This window comes from Gymnodraco acuticeps, unplaced genomic scaffold, assembly GCF_902827175.1.
Source record: "Gymnodraco acuticeps unplaced genomic scaffold, fGymAcu1.1, whole genome shotgun sequence".
In the NCBI taxonomy this organism is placed as follows: Eukaryota; Metazoa; Chordata; class Actinopteri; order Perciformes; family Bathydraconidae; genus Gymnodraco; species Gymnodraco acuticeps.
Genome location: NW_022992014.1, coordinates 227,689 through 254,160, shown reverse-complemented (window position 1 = coordinate 254,160; position 26,472 = coordinate 227,689). Strand labels below are relative to the sequence as shown.

Here is a 26,472-nt window from a genome sequence, read left to right as displayed (position 1 = left end):
AGATTACGGTAATCTTGCACTTAGATTCTGGGGGTTTAGTCCAAAAGGTAGGACGGCCGTTTTCCGGAGCCTTATCAGCATCGGAGCTCGGTATCGGAGACGACCTAGATATTAACGTTTGTTTTATCGAAGTTAGATTCCTTTTCAATAGTAAAGTACAAGTACCTCTAAATAGTACTTAAGTACAGTACTTGAGTAAACCAATGAGTTACTTCTCGCCTCTGCTATTAACCTAAGAAATAGCTGTAGATTTGTTTAGTTGTGTCTGTCGGTTGTATTGAGTTATCTTGTTTTGTGTCAGCTGTAGTTGTGTTGATTATTTCAGAGTCACAGCCGGAGAAGGAACACTGAGAGCAGCATGGAGGAGAACAAAAAGACCACTGGAGCTCAGGTCATTGTGCACTTCCTCACAATATATTCCTAACACTGTTATCCCCAAATGAAAGATCACAACCTGTTTAGAAAATACAATATTAATGCACAATATGGTTGGATATAGGTTAGATCGATCACATTGATCACATTACGCAAACACAACTGAACATTCCCCAACATTAGACATATGGCAAATAAAAAAATAATGCAAAAAAATAAAAAAAAGTGTGCAGATACTAGAATCATCAATCAGTTTAAAGTACAGTCTCAGAATATAATTACATTAGCAAATTCAACAAAAATACAATAAAAGCACATCCACAAACAGAGCAGAGTACAGCTTACAATTCTCCAAATAGATTAACCAAATTCATACGTCCTCAGTAGTAGTAGTAGTTTAGTCATTTCACTTTAACCTTCCATCACTTCTGCAATGTCCCCACTTTTTTTATAAATTCCAAAAATAATTCCCAAATGGTGTAAAATTCCGAAGCTTTCTTCCTTAGTATATATGTGAGTTTCTCAAGAGCCAGACTCAAAGTAAAATTGTTTAACCTGTGGCCCAGGGAGGGGCAACCAACATTTTTCCAACACAAAGCAATTGAGCGCCTGGCTTGTAGAAGGCTTAGGTTAACCATTTTTCTTTCCCTAACCGAAAGTGAACAATCTTCTGGATAAATGCTTAAAATACAAAGTTTAGGGCTTAAAGGTATATATTTATAAGGTAAATACAACAGAGAGAGTCTAAGTATCGGCTTCCTGTTATTCCAAATACATTGAGAAAGTAGCTTTCTTATTTTTAGAAAAACATGGAGGAGGTGCTAGTGGCATTGATTGAAAAATATATAAACATTTTGGCAATATACTCATCTTAATTATATTAATTATTTCCACTAAGGACAAAGACAATGTTGTCCACCTAGTGGAATCTTCTGACACTTAAGCTAACAAGGGTTCGTAATTAGACACACTGAGAATGTCTATCTTTGGTGTAATTTGTATTCCGAGATAAGCAAAACCGTCTATGGCATTTACAAATGCGAAAGATAATTTTGGATTTCTTCCCTCCTGTTCATTGAGAAACATAATAGAGAATTTATCTTTGTTCACCTTAAAACCAGAGATTTTACCAAATTGATTGATTACTTTTAAGAGGGATTTTGCAAGACCTGATCAAAACACTATGGCATCATCTGCATACAATGCTATATAATGCTCTAGGTGCCCTGTCTTAATACCATAAATCAAATGGTGTGATTGTATGGTTATTGCCAACGGCTCCATATAATAGCTATCACAAAATGTAGAGGCGAAATATGAGATCCTTGTCTCGTGCCGCGAAAGTATAAACGGTTGTGAAATACAATTATTGGTTAATACTACTGCGGACGAATCAAAAAATATAATTTTAATCCATTTAAGAAAGTAGTCATCAAGACCAAAGCGCTTAAGCACTTCTAGCAGATATGGCCATTCAACTCTATCAAACGCCTTTTCTGCATCGAGTGACCAAATGGCCTTGTCTGGGTTTCCTTCACAAAACGTAACCCTCCTTACATTATGGAATCCCTGAGGATTTTTAACAAAGCTGCTTTAATCTGCGTGTATCATCTGTGGCAGGAACCTCTCCAGTCCCATAGCCAAGGCTTTAGCAATGATCTGTGCGTCAGAGTTCAAAATTGGAATTGGTCTGTTAGAGCCACATTCGGATGATGATTTACCTGGCTTTAAAATAAGAGTTATTAAGGCACTTTGTAGCGAAGGGGGGAGTCTGCCCTGCTCTAATGATTCCATGCATACATGTTTAACAATGGGGCTATCAATTTTGCATTGAAAAATGTATACATGTAAATTGGGATCCCGTCAGGTCCTGAGGCCTTACCACCTTTCATGTTAAGAATGGCATTGGAAATATCTTCAAAGTTCAGTTGCCTATTCATTGTGAGTTTTGTTTCTACATAAATATTGGGAAAAGACAGCCCATCTAGGAAAGTGTTTTGACTTACCGAATTCAATGGATAATCAGATTGATAAAGCCTCTTATAGAACGAAACAAAAGCCTGATTAATTTCCAATGGATCTGTAGTTATTAACGTAATGTAGCTTTCGGTTTGGGCAAACTGCGTGCGCATCCCTCAAAATCCTCAATGATAATGTTTAGGTGGATTTTTAGGAACTTCCCCTCAATTATATTGGCTCTAACGGTTAAAAAGAGGTTTCAATCACCAAAATTGACCATATCTCCAGAGATACGGCAAATACACCCAGAGGTGTTTTTTTCTTCTTCTAAACCTCTCTAAAAAGGTCACATTTCACTTGTTTTGCATCAATCTTGATACAGGGTACTTATTATATTTTATAGCTTGGATTGCTAAAGCTTTAAGTCTACTACCCCATCATTCAAGGGTGGTTTTCACTATAAGTAATGTTTTTTTTTTGACGGAAACTATAATTTATATTTTTTTACTATGTTAAATCTGAATTTACTTTAAAATAAAATCATCTATATAGATTATGACACTTCTACATCCAACTCACAGGTGTATAATTTGCTCGAGTGCGCAAGAATTTGAAAATACACAGCCGGGAAAAATCTGCCACTTCCTTACAGAGCCCCTCCTCCAACACACACAAACGCGCACATGACCAATGAGGGCACGAGATAAGTTTGTGCACAGATGGAAGGCTGACAGGCAGGTAGGCCATCCAGTTATTTTAGCCGGGCCGGCTAAGATTGGTCGTGCTTTTTTTACAGTACTACGGCTTCCACAGATGACATTTTTTTATGGATTTTTTAAAGATATTCATTGCTATCGGGATGTTAAGAGCATTCCATGGAATATAACAAAAAGGGTATCTCAAGCCGGTTCCTCAAACTTACCTACCCCACCTTTAAATGAGTTTTCATTGTGTTAACTGTATATGTATTTATGTTTTCTAGATTGACTTTCTCTCTTTCTCTGTCCGTCTGTTTTAGAAACCGAAAGGAAGAGAGAGACGTCACAGCTGTCAGCAATGTGATGAATCCTTTACAAAATCTGGAAATTTAAAACGCCACCTGCTTATTCATACTGGAGAAAAACCGTACAGCTGTGAAGAGTGTGGCCAAACGTTCACTCAATCAGGTCATCTCAAAAGACATCAACGTATTCACGCTGGAGGAAAACCATACAGCTGTGAAGAGTGTGGGCAAACGTTCACTCAATCAGGTCATCTCAAAACACATCGACGTATTCACACAGGAGAAAAACCGTACAGCTGTGAAGAGTGTGGGAAAACGTTCACAACATCACATGCTCTCAAAACACATCAGCGTGGTCACACTGGAGAAAAACCATACAGGTGTGAAGAGTGTGGGAAAACATTCACAACTTCACATGCTCTCAAAACACATCATCGTGGTCACATTGGAGAAAAAACATACAGCTGTGAAGAGTGTGGGCAAACCTTCTCGACATCGTATTATCTTAAATCACATCGCCGTATTCACACGGGAGAGAAACCGCACAGCTGTGAAGAGTGTTGCAAAACGTTTGCGACATCAGGCTCTCTCATAACCCATCAACGTATTCACACAGGAGAGAAACCGTACAGCTGTGAAGAGTGTGGGCAAACGTTCACTACATCAGGTCCTTTCATATCACATAAACGTATTCACACTGGAGAAAACCCGTACAGCTGTGAAGAGTGTGGGCTATCGTTCACTCAATCAGGTCATCTCAAAACACATCAACGTATTCACACAGGAGAGAAACCGTACAGCTGTGAAGAGTGTGAGCAAACGTTCACTCAATCAGGTCATCTCAAAACACATCAACGTATTCACACAGGAGAAAAACCGTACAGCTGTGAAGAGTGTGGGAAAACGTTCACTCAATCAGGTGCTCTCAAAATACATCAACGTATTCACACTGGAGCGAAACTGTACAGCTGTGAAGAGTGTGGGCTAACGTTCACAACATCAGGTGCTCTCAAAACACATCAACGTGTTCACACTGGAGAGATACCGTACTGGTGTGAAGAGATGCTGTTTTCTCCCTAACCCTGTGGTTCTCAAACTTTTTCCGTCAGGCCCATGTTAGTATCTAGAAAATATTCCTGATGTTTTCAGTTTGATTCTGTTCTCTTTTGTTTAAATTATCAGAATTTACCAAAATAAAAAAGTCCTTAGAAACAGACTCACATCCCTGTATATTTTTTGTGTTTTTCAGCACATTATACTTGTACTTGTAAAGCGCTTTGAGCACCTGTAAAAGCGCTCTAATAAAAAAATGTAATGCATTATTATTATTATTATTATTATTATAAATAATATGTCATTCCCTTGTTTTAGGGCCGCTGACTGTTGGATGAAATGTATCACTCAAATTTTTATTTTAATGAAAAATATACTTTTTAACTCAGTGTGTTTGACCTGGTTTGTTCCCAGTGAAGGACTCCAGCACACAACCTGTTAAGCCCTAAGCCTGTTTTTTAGGTCTCAGGCTAAAAAATGACATTCCCAGAACAAATGACTATACACTTCTAAAAAGGGTAAATTATTAATCTTTTTTCTCAAAGCAATGATAAACCTGTGAGTGGGATGTAGAAAAGTATGAATCAATATAGATGTTTTTATTTTAAAGTAAATTCAGATTGAACATAGTAAAACAAATTAAATTATAGTTTCCGTCCAAAAAAAAACCATTACTTATAGTGCAGAAAAAAAGCTTTAGGAATCCAAACTATAACATATAAGTACCCTGTATCAAGATTGATGCAAAACAAGTTAAATTAGACCTTTTTAGAGAGGTTTAGAAAAAAAGAACCACCTCTGGGGTCATTTGGGTGTATTTGCCATTTCTCTGGAACCTATTGGTCGATTTTGGTGATTGACAGCACTTTTGAACCGTTAGAGCCAATTGAATCGAGGGGGAAGTTCCTAAATCCACCTACACCTTACCATTGAGGAGTGAGAGTGATGTGCACGCAGCTTGCCCAAGCAGAAAGCTATGTTACGCTCTGAGAACTGAAAACTAGGCTTATTGCCATAACTATGATGATGGATTATCAGTAATCATTTCAAAGTGACACAGAGACATTAGATTAACCTTCAGTAGCGTTTGTATGCGTTGTAATGCCATTGAACACAACTTTTTATCAGAAAACAGTAGATTTAAGACGTATTTGCCAATTTGGCCCAGAAAAGCTAAGTTGTATGTTGTCTGGTTTCGCCTTCGCTGCCACGAGTTTTGGTTGGTCATTGATGATACTTATACAATTGGAATCTGTGGAATCTCAGCTTTCATATTCTATCTTGTTTGTGCAGATTCGATGAAGTATAACATATTTTTACCGTGAGTTAGCACTCTTTCACTTAGTGCTAATTCAGAGGCTCGGCATTAGACTTGTGTTTTGTTTCGGTAAAATGGTTCATATAGTCAGTTAGCTGAGTTTCTTCCCGGTAAGTGGGTATGACACATTAATAGGTTGTTAAATGTTAAGAAGCCCTGAGACACAGTTTTGTGAGAGAAAAAAAGGCTTAACAGGTTAAACAAAATGCCCCGCCCCCGGGGGCAAAACACAAAAATATTCACGAAACTGTGTCTCCGGGCTTCTGTGTCATGAATTAATAGAGGAGATCTCCCCTCAACTACTGCACGGATCAGACAGAAACGCTGCGCTCTCCCCAACCTTGCAGGTGCTGATTGCACTCAGATTTTACGCTCACGGGGCCTTTCTTAAAAGTATACAGCTTGCTTTTGAATGGAGAAGTTTGAGTGTTAAATTATATAGACCTGTGTTGCTTGTCAATAATGACTGTTTTGCATATATTTACGTGGACGCGCATCTTAAGACTAGACGCAGCTACGACCGAGACTAGTCAGGCTTGGTGCACTCTGTGTAAATTTAAATCACTAAATCGGACGTAGCTAAGCCCGACGTTAGAGTTAAGACCTACTTTTTTACGCCCAGCTGGTTTCACTCCACTCCAGGTGATCATGTAGAGCTGCAGGTGATCAAGCAGAGCTGCAGGTGATCGTGTGGAGCTGCAGGTCATCGTGCAGAGCTTCAGGTGATCGTGTAGAGCTGTAGGTGATCATGAAGAGCTGCATGTCACTCTCACCAGCAGCTGATATCTCTGATATTGCGCTAAGGGGAATTTATTTTGACCGGACATTTTGACCGGAGGGATTTCGATTTGACGGTCATAGTCCGGTAATTACCGGATAACGGAAACTCTGCCCTATATTACAAACAAAATGTCCGATTGAGAGATAATAAGGTAAAGATGACCTGCAAATATTGTAACTACTGTATACTCACACCCTACTGGAGGATAATGGTTGGAAATGTAAACTGCCATCATGTCTCTAGGCCTCTGTCCTTATTTCCCTGTTTTGTCTCGGCCAATAATCACATTAGCCCGTTGTCATTTCCCCTCCTGTCTGCATCACATCTGATGCGAGAGACCGGAGGGCAGGGCCGGACTGGGACAATAAGTCAGGCCGGGAATTATACACCCAGCCAGGCCACTACCAGTTTTCTTTTGTGCCATTTTCCTGGATTTATTTGTCAATATTTACAGCGTTGCTGCCCATAGTGATAGCCCTAAACTTTAAATCTACTACCCCAGAATAAACATATGGACATGGGTTACTATTTAAAAAAAAATTGCAAATCTATTTAGGAACCTATCCATGTGAACATATTTTAAGTGGAGGTGGACCTCAAATCCTATAGGGGGGTCCGGGGGCATACTCCCCCGGTAAGATTTTTTTTTTAAATGTTGGACTTAAATGCATCAATCTGGTGCATTTTGAGGCGGAAATAAAGAGACTACACCCATATGAAACAGAACTGTATACATTTAAATAATCATAAAATCATAAGAACATGGCCATAACCAATAACATACCATATCCAATATGAAAAAACACTGAAACTTGTTTATTTATTTGTTTTTGGTTCATTTATAGTTGTGAGTGTGTCTGGGCTCCTGAACCAGCCTCACCTGTCTCCCCCCTCTCCCACCTGCTCGTCTTTGAGGCAGCAGCAAAGACTAGTTTTAGCTCTCAACAGTTTTAAAAGTTTATCTTACCTTTTTTCACCTAGTTAACTTTTTATTGATTTATTCATGCATATTTTACTAATCACCTCTCAAATGGAAATAGCCTATGTGTTTACATAAATGGTGACCAAACCGTTTGAGACCCACAGAGAACTTAGACTAAGTTAACTATCTAAACACTTTACCTCACCTGAGCTGTAGTTATCAGTCTCTCAGTCTGACAGCAGAGGACTCTCCTCCACCTTGTTGACAGCTCATGATATCCGTTAGCGCAGCTAGCACCAGATGCTAACAACAATACACGTAACCGGTGCGTGCGCTTTCTCCCTCGCTCGCTCGCGCCACACATACACACACTCCCGAGCTTGAATGACACACAGAGACCAATCGAGGGCATTAGTATGATCTGTATGAAAGTGGCCATGTCGGCAGAACACATCATGTAGACAGCCAGTCACCCTCTGTGAGGCAGAGTCAGACCCACATTTGCGCAGCGTTCACAATACATACATAAAAAACAAAAAATCCTCAGGCCAGCAGGCCATTTAACAGGCCAGGCCATCGGGAAACCTCCCTGTCCTCCCGATGGCCAGTCCGGGCCTGCCGGAGGGTGATCCTCTGATTGACCATTAAAACTGTTAACTATTGTTGTTGACAGTTTTCTGCTCCTCTGCTGCTTAGCAACAAACATACATCACTTTTGGTGGCGTCATCATTAAAACATGTCTTGAACTTTGAATGTATCCTCAAGTTCAGTCGCAAAACCATCACACGCTATGATCAGTGGCGTAACTATCGACAGTGCAGCCGGTGCAACGCACCGGGGCCCAGAGCCGGTCAGGGGCCCATGCAAAAAAGAATTCATTTGTAATTTGTCTGTCCAATTACCTTGCTCCCTCTCATGTCATGTGATACGTTGCGTGACGAGCGCACCATTGAATCAACCTGTACTGTACTGTAGCTAGCAGCAGCAAGTTCGGCAGCATTATAAAAAATGTAATAGCTTGCATTTATAATGTACAGCAAACCAAAGCACAAGAGCGGCGCTCAAAAGAGAAAGGACAAGAGAGAACAAGGAGAGACAGCTAAACTGTCGAAATTAGAAATTGATTTTTGTTAGCGCTAACACTAGCAATGTTGACATGCAGCGCCAGCCGGAGCCCGAGGCTAACGATAGCTCACCTGCCTCACCACCATCATTGCCATCTAGCTCCATAAGTGAAGCTGTATCCGTGGCCGTGGCTGTGCAACCTTCTTCTCCAGCCAGCCAGGATGAGAGGCTGGAATTGGCTGAGCCCGGCGGTGGTCCAACAGTTCCCCCAAGGGCCCCAACCGATAGGGGACTCTATGGCGCTATTAAGACCCCCGACGCCAAGATCAAAAGCTATATTATAGCAACCAGTCCATGTAGGCCTACCGGCCCATTCCCCAGAGACAAACATCAAGGAAACAGGTGTAATCCTCTTCTTAGTTCGCTGTGCCGTCTGAGTGGTTGTGTATGTCCGTCATAAGTGGCGCCTCGGATAGCCATAGCACCCCCTAACCACCCCCAAGAAATGTATGTATTTTCTTATTTTTACGTGTGAAATTCATCATTTGAAAAACGATTGATTCGAAAACAAATATGGCACAGAACAAGTACTTCTAGGTCTCTGTGTTTCATTCAAGCTTGGCTCTGTGTGTGTGTGTGGTAGGCGCGCATTTAGTGTGATTAAGCGAGCAAGAAAGAGAGAGCGCACCGGTGCCAGGGACCGTGTAGTTAGCATCTGTTTAGCTGCACTAACGGATATAAGGAGCTGTTTCTACAACAAGGTGAAGGGAATGTCCTCTCCTGTCAGGGGGACTCAGGTGAGCCAAAGGACTCTCTGAGTGTTTAGGTAGTTTACTTTAGTCGAAGTTAAAGTTAAGTTAAAAGTTAAAGCCTTTTATTGTCATTATACACAGAGTATAACGAGATTCAGAGTGCAACTCTGTCCCGGTGTGCCAAAAATACAAACAAATACATAACACTAAAAAACACGGCAATAGGACAGACAACATACAATCATACGGGGGAATAAATAGTTACAAATATTGATATAAAAATAGTATATAAAGTGCATTAAAAGTGTGTGTATGTGTGAGAATGGTTACAGTTATTGCATTATGTGTGGTGGTTGAGCAGCCTGACGGCCCAGGGGTAGAAACTGTTTTTGCGTCTGTTTGTCCGTGACTTGAAGCTCCTGTATCTCCTCCCAGAAGGCAGGAGAGAGAACAGTCTGTGACCTGGGTGAGAGCTGTCCTTTATTATTTTGTTAGCTCTGCTGAGGCAGCGGGAGGTGGAGATGTGTTCCAGAGAGGGCAGGGGGCAGCCGATGGTTTTCTCTGCCATCCTGATCACTCTCTGCAGGGCTTTCTTGTCCGCAGCTGAGCATCCTGCATACCACCCCGAGATGGAGTATGACAGCACACTCTCAATGGTCGCCCGGTAGAAGGACACCAGCAGCTTCTTGTTCAGTCGGTTTCTCCGAAGCACCCTCAGGAAGTATAGTCGCTGCTGGGCCTTCTTAACTGCTGCAGTGGTGTGTGCCGTCCAGCTGAGGCTCTCCGAGATGTGAACCCCCAGGAACTTAAAGGTGGAGACCCTCTGCACTCTCTCTCCATTGAGGTGAAGTTATCTCAGTGAGTGTTAGAAATTGCATGTGTGTAACCCTCCTGTCCACAAGAGGCACTGTGTAGGGAAGCAGGTAGAAGTTCCTCACAGGCTGTAAATAGAGGCCTGGATGAGGACTTCCTCCTCTTTGTCCTCAAACACCCACACCAGGATTGAGTGTGTGGTAGCTGTTCGCCATGTGTCTTTTGATTTAACAATGTAAGTAGAATCCTCTTTGTAATTTTGATGTTTGCACTTGAGTAACCTCAATGGTATTGAACACATTTGTTGTTCAATGTAGTAATGAATATAATTTAGTTCCAATTTGATATAATTACGGCAGACATATTTGTTAACTTTAATGTGCAAGTAATATAAGTATTATTTTAATGTACAAATGCTGTAATCAGTTTGTTTCACCTTTTCTACTAGAACCATTGGCAACAGCTACCATCCCACCAACTGAATACCCTGATAAAATAAAACAAAGAAGTTTAAACTCCTGTCTCCTGGTGGTTTGTGGCTCCAGTTTGAACAGTCATCTCCAACAAATGGTCCTTCGAGCCGGAGACTGAGCCACACTCCACACAGTGACCAAATGACTGATTCCGGGACTGATGGCATGCAGACAATGGATGAACCCAACAATGGAGGTCAGGCCATTTCTACTGAGAACATGGATGGATCCGAAGGTGTCCCAGACTTAACCCAGCTCTACTTACAAGAGGGCCCGTCTCAAACATCACCTAGGCCATCCACACCTGCTCATCAAACAGAGCCTTTCACCTGAACCCTTATTGCCTACCCCTCATCTCATTCTGCAATCAGTATCCCTGGAAGTATTAGCCAAATACTATATATATAGTATTCCCCACAGGCTGCTCTGATACAAGTCGACATTCAAGAGGCAGCCGACAAGCTCCTAATTTGAGTGATCTCCAAGCCAGTATTCTCCAGGAAAAAGGAAGAAAAGACGAGCTGGAGGAGCTTAAAATACAGCAATTGGAAGATAAGCAGCTGGATGAAAAATGCAAGTTAATTGATGAAAGGGCCAGAGCTGCTCAGCAATGTCAAGAAAATGCACACAAAGAGAGAGAGAAAATGGTCAGACAGGTTGAAATGAACAGACGTATTCGTACTAAAGAACAAGAGCTTGAGTCAGCACAACTTGTCACTAGTTTCATAAAACACAATCTTTCTGAAGAGGATGGAGGAGCCTACAACCTCATCTCTTCATGGAAATAGAGCAACGTCTTCTTTTTATGATCTGCCTCCATCCAGGATATTCACTCCTGCCCCCCCAAACTTGACATATGCTGACTCTCGCTCTCATTTAGCTTTAGCTCCCCTGCTTCCCCAACTTAGCCTTTCCAGAGGACTACCTAAGGCCTCTCAAATCATTCCCAGGCCTCAACCAATACAGCAAAGCTTATACACTGCCCAGGCTCCCTCTCTTCCCTCAGCAGCTACTGCTGAAACTGCAGCAATGTCAACTCCCCATGTGGCTGCCCAAGCTTTACCTTCGTCCTTTCACCCTGCATCTGCTACAGTAATGCCCCGCACCCTTTCTATTCACCATGGACCTGTGACCCCGGTCACTGCTGAAGCCCCTAACAATATGACATCCATGCCTGGTAGCGAACAACCTACCTTTACCGGTAGTCTACAGCCAACGCAAGACATGTCCTCCCAGCAACACTCTGTTTACCCGCATGTTCAATTCCCAAATGTTACAGATCTGTTGATAGCCTCTGTTTATGGTATACCAAGACCCTCTATCCCTGTGTTCAAAAGTGGTCGAGAGAAGGATTTTGCACTCATGAAAATGGCCCTCGACAATATCCTTGACAATCATCCCCATCTTACAGAGCAGTATAAATATAAAATACTCTTGGAACATGTTCAGCACCCGGGAGCTAGCAAATTAGCCAGATCCAGCATGCATGACGCGAGACCATATTCCACTGCCCTCTTAGCACTCAAAGAAAAGTATGGTCAGCCAAGGCTGCTAGTTCAGAGAGAAATAGGTGAAATACTAGATGCCCCCATTGTTCGCATTAATGACGTGGAAGACTTTGATAATCTTTCCCTGTCTATCTCCCTCTGGTTGGAATACTGCTGTCCCTAGAGCAGTGGTTCTCAAAGTTGGGGGCGCAGAGGCATGCCAGGGGGGGCGTGAGAGACCAGGAGGAAAAATGGTTATAAAAAAAAAAAGAAATCATACATTTAAAAATTATTTATTCGAAAATAATATGGTGTGTGTGTGTGTGTGTGTGTGTGTGTGTGTGTGTGTGTGTGTGTGTGTGTGTGTGTGTGTGTGTGTGTGTGTGTGTGTGTGTGTGTGTGTGTGTGTGTGTGTGTGTGTGTGTGTGTGTGTGTGTGTGTGTGTGTGTGTGTGTGTGTGTGTGTGTGTGTGTGTGTGTGTGTGTGTGTGTGTGTGTGTGTGTGTGTGTGTGTGTGTGTGTGTGTGTGTGTGTGTGTGTGTGTGTGTGTGTGTGTGTGTGTGTGTGTGTGTGTGTGTGTGTGTGTGTACTATGGATAAGCTTAAAATGGGAATAATTTGGGTAAAACTGTGAGCTGGATTTGGGGCCTGTTGACATGTGTTTTTGAGGACAAAGGAAGATGGGGGAAGGTGAGAGCATGTCTTGATTTGCATTCAACTGCTCTTGCTACAGTGATTGGGGAAACCTAAGGTCTAAGGTGTTAGGGATATTTGGGGCTGCCAATCAAGGAGGTCCAAATGGGAGGATCTGATAACTCCTCCCATTGTCAAAGAGTATAAACACAGACACACACGCGGTGTTCAGCCTCTTTCCTCTGGCTGGCTCACGTGCAGGTAAATTCGGGATCCCAAAGATAATTTGTATTGAATTTGTACTGTATTGCATTGTCATATTACCATTAAAGTAGATTATTGTTTACTTGGTGGCACTGGATTCCTTCCTGTATTATAACCAGCTTGATAGGGATGCGCGGAGATTTGAAAAGCGGATCAGTTATCCCTTTAAATCTCTAACAAGTGGTGACTCGACGTGCCAGATATAACGAAGCTGAGGAAGAATCCAGACGACCGGAATGGGTCGGGAACAAACGCTTTCAAACATCTCAGACAATCGGCAAGGCCCTGCACAACTCTACAAATAAAGGTACGCAGACGCCTGTTATGAAAATCGACTGTCTGTAATTGGATACGCTAAAACTTTAGGATTGTCTGTAGGCGTTTCACAGTGTTTTTAAAGTTTAAATGGAATATACAATACATATTTGACCATGTTAGGAAAGTTATATACAAAACGTAAACGTTGATCGCCAGGTAGACGGAAAGTCCTGCGTAACGTAAATAGAGCAGTTTGGCGCGGATCTGCAGGTAGTTTATTCCTGAGTGGCGTGGAGACGGTGCAGTTTGTTCGGTGCGAGGTTTGATTCCTGCACGACAAAACCTGGAAACACGATATTTTAGATCGGGTCGCCGTTTAAAACTGGGGTTACATAACAGACCAAGGCTGAAAGCTAAAAGCCAGAGGTCTGTTATATGTTAAATCGAGGGAGAGCGTTTCCCTTTGTCTGTAAACTTCTGCTGCTGCCATCTAGTGGCTGAAAGGGGGTATCACACCCTTGACATTTTTCATTACATTGCTGGCCGGTATTGAAGACGGGAAGCACGTTAATAGTAACAACGACAATAGCCCAGTATATTAATCAAAGTTAAAAAAGGAACATGTTGGCACCTTCTTACACATTGTGTAGCCGTACCGCCACCTTTCCAGAAACGGCACGGCAGTTAGAACTGATTTTGGAAAACTGGTACAAAACAATAAGGAATTGAACATTTTTTACAACGACAGCACCAGGAGATGAGTAAACTCAAGAATCTGTAGAGTGTAAATACATTGTGAAAAACACATTTTACACTCGAACTGTTTGCACATCATAGACAAGGAATTTAGACAATATAAATAAATGTTCAGAAAGTAGACATAGGCCTACACTTGATTCAAATGTCATTACTGTGATCCGATTGGTGTGCTCTGCAGGTTTACTATTGTTCGAAGTAACAGTGGGATTTAGAATGAGAGAAAATATGGGGATGTTTTTTTTCGTAGTGTGTGGAATATGTGATGCTGGAAACATGTAAGTATTTCAGAGTTGTGTTGGGTAAATATGTAACAATGGATGAAACAATTTTTAGAGTGAGTTTTTGTAATATCATTAGTAGACATTAATTATGTTTAGATGGCATTTAACAACTAAGACAGATAGTATGATTAGAAAGAGACAGAGTGGAAAGGGTTGGATTTATTTAACATCAGTGTGCTAGACTTCTTATAGGTAATGTGTCCCGAGACCTGGACTCCCCCTCTGAGTTAGAAAGGCTTCGATCCCGACCCTCCAAGCAGACAAAAGACCTAATCCAACAGGAGACTCCTCCTTCTCCATCGTACAGACAGAGAACCAGAGCTGAAACAACAACGACCTGAGGCATCCAGAACCATCTCCACCTGAGGCATCCAGAACCAAACCAGCATGCTGACAAAGAGGCAAACTCTCATCGGTCCCTCAAACAGGACATGAAGTTCCAAACTGCGCCGCGAGATTTGGCACAATAGCAGAGTGTGGGACATGAGAGCAGAATCCGCCCTCCATAAAAACAGCAGAGAGACTGTAAAGGAGGAGTGCAACAACAGTGGCATGATGGGGCTGCAGATGTAACTGGGCCAATGGCTGCCAAAAAAGTTACAGTGGATGGATTCAACAGCTGATGGACTGAAGAGAAGACAGAATCAGAGGAGTTGGCATGGTCGATTAGAAGTGAGGAGGCCGGGGTCACGGCTTGAGAAAACCAGGGGAGGAGAAAAGGAGAACGGGAATGAGTGAGTTTACACATAAACACACTTATTCACAAAACGCACATTTAAATAACTTGAATTAACTTCATAAATATGTAAAGACAGAAAGATTTATTAACCATGAATTAATCAAGTGGTAAATTAAAAATAGCAGTAAAGAGGAAACTATTAAAGTAAAATGAGAATCATCCTAAAACACACTGAGGGATAAAGGGGAAGACATGACAGAGTAGAACCATATTCTTCAATCTTTTAACAAATCATTCTTTAAGAGATTTTTATTCACGTGTGAATAAAGTAGCGATCTCATTGGTTACAATATTGATCACCATTAAAAGGATAGTTTTAGGAACCACTCTATAGGACAAATCTTTATTTGTATTAATAATGTTAAAGGGAGAGCTGGTGCCAAGCCACATATACAATTCCAATCTAAAGTGTTGATTTCACCATTGTAGCATAGTTATTACCATAGGAGGGCTTTAAGATGGAAATATAAAACGACTTTGGTTTTAAATCCTTGATAAAGGAGGGAGTAATTGTTGCATGTTCGGACACCCAAGGTTCCACACACTGCTAAAGAGTTTAACATTGTTTTTTAAGTAGACCAGAATTAAAGATAAATGAGTATAATGAGCTATGAAATGCAGAGCGACACAGATCCTAGTAATGTTTTGACTCAAGATAATAGTTATGTACACAAGTTTCTGAAATAGATCATTAGACATTTTAAATGGATTGCAGTAGTAGTAGTACTCGAAGAAAGTGAGTTTTGTACCAAGTTTCAGGAAAAGTGGGAGGCAGAAGTCCCAATGAAAAGTTAGAACCATCTTGAAAATCATAGTTGAAATCGTGAATGAATAAGGAATGGCGCTCCGCATATGATATATTTTTGTAGATAAAGGGTACCCGCCTATGCTGAAATGTCAAAGTCTCTGCAGAGCACGACATGGCCAAAAGACCGAGACCAAATGACCTTTGACCCTGACTGACAGTGTGACAAAAGCACTGTCCATGACTGACTCTGGGGTGTACCTGACCAAACTTGACATGACAACCAGACAGTGTGAGTGTGAATGAATGCCGGCATGTGATCAGTGTAACTGCATGATTCGAAAACAATAACTAACCAAGCATGTTTTTGGACTAACATATTATTTTGGTGCTCCAAGGGAAACGAGAGGTTTCCTAAAAATTCCACAAAAAGGGGAAACCGCACATGTGACCCGGTTCTAATCTACTTGATGATATTTTACTCTCACATGAGTTGGCGGTTTGCAAATGTAAAACTAAAATCTGAAGATTCTGTTTCTTTTAGGCCTGAAGGACGGAGAGGAACACTTATTTTCACTGAAGTGTTTACTGTGGAAATAATGATAATGGATGTCAAATTGTAAATAATGTTCGTTATGTCCCTAACCAATTACCTGACAGTTTTTGTTCCCCTCCCATTACAGGGTTTTGTTACACATGATTTCATGTGTAAAAAGGGGGGAGTGTGTATAATGTATAGGATAAGATACTGTTTGATGAATGTTGAGATGTTTCTTAATATTGATTTGAATTATAACCGGTAACACAGAAGCAGTGGCCAAGGGGCTACTGTGAGAGATGTAATTCCAGAATAGAATACCGAAGAAGTTGACCTGTGATAATGAAACAATTTTGTAATATTTTAGCAGACATTAGAGTAACTGAGGTTTGAAATGTAGAAAGAACATATTACAGTTAAAGCTAAAACATAGTAGTGTATTGAGACAGAATTTAATTTAGACAACATCATGTAACTAGCCTGGTAAAGAAGTAAAAGCCATAGACTTTATTGTTTAGGTCATTATGGGGATATACATTTCATCTAAATTTATAATAGAAAGACATTTGATGACAGTTTGTTGGAATTCTGTATTCATTTTTTTCAGCGTGATAATATCTAAGCACTGACAGGTAGAAGCAGTATCACCAGGAAATCATTCACTTTGTTAGTATCGTGATTTTGGTTGTTTTTGAATCCATAACATTAGTGTGTTTCTTTACCAGAAACATTAGCAGTTCATATTATATTTAGATTTTAAAGGGGATCTCAAGGATTTCATTTAAAAATAAACACAGATGCTTGTCAGAAATTCAGAGCTAATGAAATATGTTATTTAGTTTACCTAAAGATGTTGGGGTTCTTATTTAGTTGGCACAATCCAAGTATTAAGATTCTGAAGCTGCACTGGCAGATAGGAGGTCTACAATTAATTTAGAAAACCTGTTCACAGACGGCTGTTGTTTCAAGACACCCCACCAACAGGCTCCAAGTGGGTCAAAACAGCTGAGCGTAGGCTTGAGGGAGTTGTATCAGATTTCTCCACACAGGTTGCTGGCGCCAAAAGGGGGACCCGAGAAGCACGAGGCCGACACAGCAGAGTTCGTCTGGCTGAAAGTCATCAGGACAAAGTGGCTCAACCCCAGGCTCTCCGGCCCCGACCGAGTGACCCAGCGGACCTCTTATGCCGTCTGCCTGGGAGAAAAGGGGGACAGCTCGTACCACGGGAGCCAGTGTGCGGCGGGGAAACCACCTGCTAGGACCAGGGGACGACATCAGGACGGACGTGGCCCTGGCAGACGTGGACTACTCGGAAGCAGCGGACTGGAGGAGCAGGACCCTGGAGACATCCTTACAGCAGACGACCCGGGAGGCATCATCAGCGGGCCGGAGAAGGAGGATCGGGAAGACATCTCTACAGCATCGACCCGGAAGCCGCCATCAGCGGGCCGGAGGAGGAGGAGGAGGAAGACATCTCTCTAGTAGGCAGCCCAGAAGCTGCCGTCAGCGGATCGGGGGGACAAAGACACTGATGATTCTAGCACTCAGCTGCCCCCTCATGGTTCCTTCACTGCCATGGAAAGTGGTGTTCTGTCTCCATGAAGGTTTCAAGTACTCTAAATACCAGCTTCGGATGGATTTATACAATGTTTGGGGGACGGACACAGTAGAAAAGAATGACAGTGGGTATCTTTCAAAATGCCTTGTTTAAGTTTATCTCTGGAGAAAGAGATAAAAAGGGGGATTTGTAGTGAAATATTTGTATGTATTCATGTTGGCAAACTATGGATAAGCTTAAAATGGGAATAATTTGGGTAAAACTGTGAGCTGGATTTGGGGCCTGTTGACATGTGTTTTTGAGGACAAAGGAAGATGGGGGAAGGTGAGAGCATGTCTTGATTTGCATTCAACTGCTCTTGCTACAGTGATTGGGGAAACCTAAGGTGTTAGGGATATTTGGGGCTGCCAATCAAGGAGGTCCAAATGGGAGGATCTGATAACTCCTCCCATTGTCAAAGAGTATACACACAGACACACACGCGGTGTTCAGCCTCTTTCCTCTGGCTGGCACACGTGCAGGTAAATTCGGGATCCCAAAGATAATTTGTATTGAATTTGTACTGTATTGATTGTATTGCATTGTCATATTACCATTAAAGTAGATTATTGTTTACTTGGTGGCACTGGATTCCTTCCTGTATTATAACCAGCTTGATAGGGACGCACGGAGATTTGAAAAGCGGATCAGTTATCCCTTTAAATCTCTGTCTGTGTGTGTGTGTGTGTGGCGAGCTACGCTAACGGATATAAGGAGTTTTTTTCAACAACAAAGTGGAGGAGAGCTCTCCTGTTAGACTGAGAGACTCGGTGAGCTAAAGGACTCTCTCAGTGTTTAGATAGTTAACTTTAGTCTAAGTTATCTCAGTGGGTCTCAAACGTTTTGGTCACGATTAATGTAAACAATTATTTCCGAGGCACACGTTTATATGATCATTATAGTTATAAAAAAATAAGAGAATAAATGAAAAATAGGTATGAAATACTATATGACAGTAATACAAGAATAACGTTTAAAAGGGTGATTTGTAAAATATCCATAAAGAAAAAGTAAATCTGTTTACAGTTCTGTTTCATAGGTGTTGGGAGAGGTATCCATAGATCTCTTCATTTTGCTCTCAAAGTGCACCAGATTGATGCTTTTAATTTCAATATTTAAAAATAAATCTTCCCGGGGGAGCTTGCCCCCGGACCCCCCCATGTGAGGTCCACACACCACCTATAAAAATAGCACTTGACCCCTGCTTACACCTATATGCCGTGAGCTGATTATCGAGCCTTCATTGTAACTGTCACACTGTGTATATGCGTGTGGATTGTTGCAGTAGAACATTCCTGAAAATACTGTAGCGACCGGTACATTAATGGGAAACCCTAAATGTTTGAGCACCCTCTATGAAACGTCACGCTACCCCACAGCACCCCCAAAACAAATCTCTGGCGCCGCCACTGAGCCTGACTATTTGTTTTTGATCACTCTGACTTGTACTCTCCACAGTGTTGGGTCTCAGATTTCCATAACAGGGGCCTGACAGAAAAAGTTTGAGAACCACTGCCCTAGATGGTCCTGATAGGTGCGAATTAAGATGTAGTTCCCATGTGGACAGACTCCTCAGTAAACTCCCTGTGCAGTACAGAGACGGATTTGTTGAGCACCGCATTAATCGTGGCATTCTAACTGCACAAGCAACCCAAACCTATACCTTCATTGACATATCAAAATGGCTACAGTTGAAATCCACATGGACAAATGCACCTTAAAGAGGCCATGTAATTTATGCAAGGACATTCACTTGACTATTCTCCATGACTTTAATTCAAACAAATCAGCTACAGTGATGTACACATCCCCCTCCTCAGAGCTTCTCTACATGGACAAACCTAACCGCTCCCATAAAGTCATGTTGAAAATCGTCAATGTACTTCTCCACAATGGGAACAGGACCCTCCTAACTCATGCAGTCCTTGATGATGGTGCTGATCGATCCATCCTGCTCCCCTTTGCTGTCCAGTGTTTGGGTCTCTCAACACAGCCTGAAACAATCTTACTACGCACAGTGCGGTAGGATATAGTGCAAGTAAGTGGAGCAACTGTTTCCTTTGGAATCTCCCCTATTGACCAGTCAAATGAAAGGCATGTCATCAACGGAGCATTCACTGCTGAGAATCTCGGCCTTTCAGAGCACACTTACCCTGTAAAACAGTTACAAGAACAGTTTCACCATGTTAGCAAGGGAAAAACGGCCATGCTTTTTAATGTCAATGCTGTTTTTGCTAACGGCTTAGCATGGTTAGCAGTCCGGTGTGTCAGCTTTAGGGCATGTATATGTGTGTTCGTCATTCTAGGTGATAAAGATAGGCTAATGCTCTAGTTACCAGAAGCACATGGCTAATTATTATGCAGCACATGGCTAATTGTTATGCAGACTGACATCATCGGACTTTCCCAGTGCCCCATGTAGCAGTGATTATTATGATAAGGATAGGTATCCTTTGACTTGAGAAGTCGATACTACTTGGTACCAGGTTATTTCGGTAGGTAGGTACCCAGCCCTATATATATATATATATATATATATATATACATATATACAATGAAGAGAGCAATGGTGTCATTTACATTTTCAGATGCAGAAATGTATATTGGCTATTTGTTGCTCTGCTATAAAAAAGATTGGCATCATCCCTCAAAACATAATCTGTTGACCTGTAGAGTATTTACTATTTGTGTTTATAGAAATACATTTTTGCATCGTATAATTGTTTTTTGTGTTGCTCTTTGTTGCTGCAGATTGAAACGCGAACTCTGTGCTTGTCTGGAGTCGGCACTTTTACTGTGGGCTCAACAGTGGTGAGCCGTGACTTTTATACCTAGGCCCTCTGAACCCCACCCCTTCCCTCGAGTTATTACGTCACAGCGTATACTTCAGCGGAATATCAAAACAACGGCCCGGGGTGCAAAACACATCAATGAAAGCGACCCTCTACCACACAAAACAACACCTGTAAATAACCCTATTTGTGTTCTTTGACATTGAAAAGGATATTGCATTGTGTTTGCTACTTTCGTTGCAGTTGTATGGCTTAAGTGTAATTTGGCATGCTTTTATTTTGAAGGCGAGTTGACAAAATAACTCCTGTTGACAGGAAGTTGTTGTTGTTATGGAAACAAGAAAAGTTTCACAGCGGGCGGAACTTGTCATAAAGTCCGCGATAATAACACCCACCCATTTAGAGGGAAGATATGATTGGTCAATTGTACTGTCATTTGACATTACTCTCTCGTGCAGTTACTATAGCTGGACCACCTGGGTTGCATTCCAATAGTCCATTTAGTTTAGGAACCTTCCTAACGGAGTGAAATGACCCGGAAGTACGTCACTGGCAGCCATGATAAGTGCCGTTCCAATTCTCCAAATGAAAGGAAAGGAGGTTACAAACTTCCTTTATAACCTCCTTTAGCTTAGGATCCACTGGACCTCCCTAACCGAAAAGAGAGGAGAAAATGCTGCCCCACAATGCATTGCAGCCGCAGCATTTGCCGTCACTCAACAGTCGGCCGTTCACGGAAACAACCGATTATGACCGAGAAATGATATCATGAAAGTTACGGTGCTTATTAAGCATTTTAAAACGTATGTGGTAAGTTGCCAAAGTGCTTTGTTCTGAACGTTCATCAGTATTATAATCAAAAAGAGAAATATGAACGTTAGTTTTTACTGAAATGATCAAATAAAGTCAACATTTCACAGTCTTTACTGAGCTGTGTGGAGTTTGTTCAACTTTTAAAAGATGTTTGAATGGTGATATACACAGTGATAGGTGTTAAAGACTAACGTTTATAATAAATACATTTGTATTGATTTTAAGATATTTTCATAGTTCATACGATCATACGTATTGGGATCATTTGTATTAATGTGGACCGGAGGGAGAGGGTGACGAGCATAAGTTTCACTTTCCTTTTTTATTTCAATTCCAACTTTGGTCATGAAGAATATGTTTCTCTGTTGTCCACGTTCATAAAGCATAAAGCAACAGCATCAGAGCACGGTGCAGAGTCTCTAGATGCCCTCGTTCTTATTAAACATCCATGTTGTAGTCCGCTGTATAGAAAACTGTAGTTTCCATAGTTTCCCTACAGCAGCAGACGCACATTCATGACGTCCGCTGGCGCATCATAAACACATCAGATAGTGAAAGTGCATTCGGATTCTCTAAAGTACCGCGGTCTCTTCTCCTAAATCCTTTTGAATTCTCCTATCCACTATCCCTTAACCCCGTGACGTTTCACTCAGAGGTCAAGGAATAGGAGATAGGGTTAGAATTTAGGAGCTGATTTTTGGATTATCGGAACGCAACCCTGGACTTCCAACAGCTCCTCTCTTCAGTCAGAGACGAGCTTCTTTCATTTAACCCTTCACATTCCAACAGAAACTGAATAGGCAGATTCGAAGGATTTATTTATTTGGAAATGTTATTTTAAATACAATTAAATCAAGTTATTTTGGTAAAACTAATGAAAAATATAACTAAAAAAATATATTAAAAAATATATATATTTTTTTAATGTTTTTAAATATTGTTTTGTAGAATATTTTAGGCCCTCACAGAGGGCCTAGAGGGCCCTGACGGTTCGCCACTGGGGCTCAAATGTATGTGGTGAGAATACAATTGTATTTTGGTTTAACCCTGTCCCACTCGGTTATGTGATTGGCCATTGTGTGATGTGTCACACTTTTTGAAATGCTTTTAAAACAGTTGTGTCACTACTGTTACTTAGACCTTCCCCATTTTATTATTGATTGATGTTTGATATTTCATTTTGACAGCTTGTCTTGCATTTTTGTCAGAATTTTCTCATTAGACATTAATCCTTCTTTGTTTCCATTTCTCTTTTGCAGTGAATGGTGCTGCAAGTTCGCCAGAATGTTGCTGTGAATGTGGCGCTGTAAGGCCTGCCCCTCAGTTTTACCAAGTGGGTCCCAAATATTAAAACATTATCGAGTGAAATATAGATATTATGGGAATAATAATTGTTTTCCTTGTTCCTGCACAGGAATTTGGGCCTAGAATTAAAAGAAAAATACCGTGATAACGTCACAAATTAAAATGACTGCAAGTTTTGTGTAGCACAAGTTCTAATTAAACTTCCTTGACAACAGAAACACACAGCACATACTGCTGGTGTTATGTCCCATACTGTTTTTCAGACTAACGGTATGTCCACACAGCAGCTTTTCAAAAATCTTGAAAATCTTGGAGCTGGGCGTGTCTGAAAGCTTGGGGATTTTTGCGAGCAACGAGACCAACAACCAATCACATGAATCTCCCGCCCCCGACATACAAAGCAAAAAAACACCGAGGATTTTATGCGAGCAATATATATATATATATATATATATATATATATATATATATATATATATATATATATATATATATTGGAGCAATCCGCGGCTTCAAAGGTGCCTCGTCATTCGACTCCTCTCATGAGACGTCAGTTAAGTTCACTGATGATGAGGGACAAACTGAGGATGGAGTGGACACTGGTGGTCCCAAGCGTGAGTTCCTGACCCTCCTTATGGAATGCCTGAGAATGCGAAGAAAACATCACGTCAGCAACTGTTTGTGCCCCATGGCGGTGTGACTTTCCCAGCCGCTCACTGTCTCAAAATCTGATTCTAAATGTATAATTTTCTCTATAAAGATATAACTAATACACAATTATGAATGTATAATACACATGTTTTGTGTATTTAATCATGCATTGATCTACAATTTAATGATGGCTTCTACATATTTCACATAAACAGACAATGAAAAAATGTGTCCTTCATGCTGATAACTAGTGTATGCATCTGCCAATTAGTATTCTAAAAAGAGTAGTGTGTTGAATCCTTATTTCTTGCATTTGAAACGGGTACAATAAAAAAAAGTGAACTTACTGTTGTGTTCAACTTCTGCCAAAAACTGTACATTTTTGCCACAGGAGCCACAGAACACTTGAACAGATGTTGGCCACAGAAAGGACAACACATGGCAGCCTGAAAAGACTTATATTGATGTAGTAAATCCATTCAATCAAGTCAATTCAAAACACAGTCTAAATAGTGGTTAGCTAAATAAATAGAAAGATACATCATGTTTACCATTGAATCTGTGTTGTGTCTCTCTCTCTCCTTGAATGTATGAATGAATAAACAACTCCATAAACACACTTTTGCTGATATTTGTTTTACTGCTGGTGATGTTAAATAACATGATTGATTTCCTCTGTCTCAATGATAAAAGTTATAATAATAGAAGACATGGAGCTGCAGAGAGAGGATGGATATATTCTTACCTCTACTTTGTGATAAGATGAAAATAGAATATTAAATTAAAATAGTAATTGTTAAAACACATTGTTTATTTCCTTTACTGAGGTTTTAACCATTATTTACAACATGTGTACATAAGCAGTGGAATAATAGGATATCTCTAGGTCATTACACTTTAATTGTATTAATACAAAAAATAGGTCATAGAAAACGTTTTATTGTGTATTTCAGCAGAGCGGGGGGGTCACGGTGCTGGACCTGGTGTCAGTGGGACATCATCTGGTCAGGTTTAGGGGAAGAAGGAGAATATAAACTGTTATGATCACAGCTATTAAGATTAGAACACTAATAGTGTTAAGAATCAATCTATACAACATGCTTTTGTTCAATTAAAACACATATTGTTGTATTAGTACAGAAAAATTAAGACTTATTTTAAATATGAAATAATATGATTAAATTACATCAGCTATAATATACTTGTTAACTTACTAATGTAACATTACTGGGGGCTAAAGGAACAGCTTGATCTTATTTACCTGGCAATGGTCCTCTTTATTTCATCGCCGACGGTGATCTCCAAAAAATCAGCTGAGTTAGCTTGTAAGCTAATTTGCTAGCAAGCTGCTGGAGCAGCGCAACCGAACAGCGCGTATCACGTGACGTAAATACGAAGCGCTCCGTGGGTTAGACCGTCTCATTTCGTAGGCCGCTCGGTCTATATGGTGTGATTTGTGTCCCGGTCTACGTTGGCTGGGTCCTCCGTGGACCACGTAGGCTGCGTACTCCGAAGGGTGCAGCCCCTGAATTGAGACACGGCGAAACGGCCTGTGACTTTTTGCTCTCGAGAATGTCCGGCCATTTTGTCCTCATGAGCCAATGAGAAGGAAAGAACGATGCCTCCGACGCTGTATCCAGTTCGTATTAAACATCCATGGTCCCGGTCCTCAGAAGCTACACGTTGCTAACAGACGTTGATGCCGGTTTTATACCTAATGTAATGTGTTTAAGAGACTTTTAAAACACATACAAAGAGTTAGTTTATCCTTGTAGAGTGATTTATCTGTGCTTTCATCCGTTAAACTGTGTGTTGGTTGCCTCCCGTTCTTTGTTCGTAGCTTTTTATACCACGTTGCTAATCGGTAAACATAGGCCTAAGTAAAGGCATTAAAGGGAGATTAGTGTGTTTAACGGCAGTGTTTTATCAAGGAGAAGAAAGACTGAAGAACCAGGACGAAGAGGAGAGAGAGAGGTAACGTGTGTGAACCTAAGACATTGCTGTAGATTTGTTTTGTTGTGTCTGTCGCTTGTATTGAGTTATCTTGTTTTGTGTCAGCTGTAGTTGTGTTGATTATTTCAGAGACACAGCCGGAGAAGGAGCACTGAGAGCAGCATGGAGGAGAAGAAAAAGACCCCTGGAGCTCAGGTCAGTGTGCACTTCATCACAATATATTCCTAACACTGTTATCCCCAAATGAAAGATCACAAACTGTTTAGAAATTACAAAATTAATGCACAATATGGTTAGAACCTTACTGTACTTACTGTGGTTAGAACATTGTTGTATCAGAGGTGGGAGTGTCTGATCGGAAAACATAAGTAAAAGCATTAAAGGGAGATTAGTGTGTTTAACGGAAGTGTGTAGAGAGAGAGAGAGAGAGAGAGAGAGAGAGAGAGAGAGAGAGAGAGAGATTCCCCTAGGTTTACTGGTTTGGGGAGGTGCTGCCAGGGTGAGATGAGGGCAGTCCGATGATGGAGATCGGTGCAGGGGGGGGAAGTTACTTTGGTTTGAGAAGTGTGGGGGGGACAAAACAGGGGGTCTGTGGGCCCTCCACAATGGAAATAGTTCTCAATTCGAATCCCTTTTCCTGCCTTTCTAACAAAATATTTATAGTCAGGACTATGGTGCAATCCAAGAAAAATGTGTAGGTTATAATGCCTGGCAAACGTATCTAGTATCCTATCCATGTGAACCTGCTTTATTTGTGAGTGGACCTAACATACTCTAGGGCAGGGGTGCCCACACACTTTTTTGGCTTGTGAGCTACTTTTGAATAACACATTTGATTTATACATGGAATAACTACAACAACTCTATTTGGGTTCTTGAACAGAAACAAATACCTGAATACGTAAAAATAAAAAGGCATGTTAATCTATCTCTCTCTCTGTGTTAACAAGCAGGCTAAGAAACCACTCTCCATGGTCCTGAAATCTTAAACATAAAACACAAATATAAGTACAAGGAATACAATAAACGAGTAGAACACTCAACTTAGACACCAGACTCAAATGGGTCATATGAACAGTCTCTCAAAGTAATAATGATATACAGTACATAGGTCCAATAGGCATGTTAACATCTCTCTCTGTCT

The 26,472-nt window shown here is 41.0% G+C and overlaps 1 long non-coding RNA gene and 1 pseudogene across 1 annotated transcript; one reads left to right on the top strand and one right to left on the bottom strand.

Moving 5' to 3' along the window:
* Nucleotides 1-26,472, top strand: part of LOC117536514 — a 73,421-nt pseudogene that overhangs the window by 24,300 nt on the left and 22,649 nt on the right.
* On the bottom strand, nt 23,256-25,547 carry LOC117536524. The gene is made up of 3 exons (XR_004567572.1): nt 24,637-25,547; nt 23,723-24,376; nt 23,256-23,367 (listed from the first exon to the last, which is right to left on the bottom strand). It is a non-coding gene; the product is annotated as an uncharacterized LOC117536524 (long non-coding RNA).